Consider the following 1,942-nt stretch of genomic DNA (forward strand, 5'->3'; position numbering starts at 1 on the left):
GTTCTGGAGACTATAATGGAGGCAGGTCAAGCGAGGAGCATCCTCTAGTAGATTCGATATGAGTGAGAAAACAGAGGAGCCAAGAGTGACCCACAGGTTGTGCATAATGTGTAAGCAGAGCCGCTGGCAAAAGGATGCACACCCAAAATAACAGGGTCCTTGTGAGGGACTGGGGAGCAGAAAATCTTAATTTTCATCCTTCCCCTTTTATTTGGAACTCTGCAAAAAAAAAAAAAAAAGCTGGTGCTGCTTCAATCATTTAAAAGCTATTTTAGAAAAATAAAACTAATGCCAGCACAAATGAGAAACAGGTGGCCACACTGTGTGCTGCTGAGGTCAGTAGCCCTTTCTTACGTCACGAGCCGAACGAACCTCAGGACAGCAAGTCACAGGTCTGGAACATGAAGCTGTATCTGACCCACAAACTGTCCGGTTTTAGGGTTCATAGCAAGTTTGCAGCCCTTTATTTGGGCCTTTTCTACTGAAGGGAAAAATTCGCTGGGGCCTCCCACACAATGAACCTGGAGATTAACACCAGGAGCCAGCACACCTGCCAACCAAAGCGCAGAAGCAACCTCCATCTGTGTAGTGAAATGACTAATTCTGATTCTCATTAACCCTCTTAGTTAGCATATTTGAATCTTCCTCCTTTTCAAATTTTTATTTTGTGTTTACATTTTTGCAGGCCTTATGGCATACATACCTTTATTTATTTATTTTTTTCAAACTACAGCAAATCCCTTTTTATAAGCATTTGGAGTAAAATAAATATATACTGAACACACTTTTTTTTTTCACTTCTCTGTTTGACTGCAGAATTATCTATATTAGGTTTTAGTCACATCAGGCGGTTCTCTCTTCTGACTATCCCATCTCCTTTACCTTGCAGTGAACAGAAACCTCGGGAAAAACATACAGATGAGAAAAAGGTTCACATAAAGGTTTTTATGTAGGTCTGTGAGATGGCTCAATGGGAGAAGGCACTTACCATCAAGACTGATGACCCATGTTCAGTCTCTGGAAACCACATAGCAGGAAGAAAAAGCTGATTCCCACAAGCTCAGCATGCTGTAGCACATGCCTACAACCGCCATCACCACAACTACCCACAAACGCATTCACTAAAATGAAAAAAAGAAAAAAAGAGGATTTTTTTTTTTTTTTGCCACATTTGAAAGATCTTTATGCTGCATATGGACTGTTCAAGGAAAGGTCCAAACTAAAACAAAAAAAAAACAAAACCAAACCAAAAAAAACCAAAAAAACAAAAACAAACAATCAAAACCCATAAATAGCAAGCGCTCTGATGCTCCAGAGGAGGATACTAAAGGAGGGAGGTGGGAGTGGGTGCGTGGGGGAGCATCCTCTTAAAGGCCAAGGGGAGGGGCTGGAAGTGGGGAGTCCAAGGAGAGACCAGGAAGGGAGATAACATTGGAAATGTAAACAAATAAAATGATTAACAAAAATCAAAATCGAAATAGCACACTGAGTTGAAGGGTTAGAGATGAAGTGGAGCGGTTTCCTCGGCAGACTGGCACAAGTGGCACAACTGGAGAATGGTATCCTTCCGCACATTAATCCCTTCACTCAGCGACAGAGGCTCATAAAAACTCCTTGGGACTCCACAATGGTGACACAGTTTACCACAGAATAGAGCCAGTCCCACAACACCCAGAGGAAGCTCCACTCCCGGGTGCTCTGACACACCCAGGATCAGAGGTAAGCAGGAACCAATATGTATCTCAACACTGGGAGTAACTGGGACCAGCGGGACCAGGCACACAGGAACTCCGCCAGCCCAATGACTTGGGTTCCTTCCGGTCTGTCTGGGTTAAGTGTTCTTAGCAGACCTTGGGCACAAGCTCTGCAGCCAGTCCCACAACACACAGAGAAAGCCACACTCCCAGGTGATCTAACAAGCCCAGGATCCCAGGATCCCAGG

General features: G+C 43.9%; 1 long non-coding RNA gene across 1 annotated transcript; it reads right to left on the reverse strand.

The window, feature by feature from the left end:
• Window positions 1-730: 730 nt before the first annotated feature.
• On the reverse strand, window positions 731-1,627 carry LOC116094741. Its single transcript, XR_004120285.1, has 3 exons — window positions 1,487-1,627; window positions 989-1,121; window positions 731-900 (listed from the first exon to the last, which is right to left on the reverse strand). It is a non-coding gene; the product is annotated as an uncharacterized LOC116094741 (long non-coding RNA).
• Window positions 1,628-1,942: the final 315 nt, after the last annotated feature.

Source organism: Mastomys coucha, unplaced genomic scaffold (assembly GCF_008632895.1).
Source record: "Mastomys coucha isolate ucsf_1 unplaced genomic scaffold, UCSF_Mcou_1 pScaffold17, whole genome shotgun sequence".
Lineage (NCBI taxonomy): Eukaryota > Metazoa > Chordata > Mammalia > Rodentia > Muridae > Mastomys > Mastomys coucha.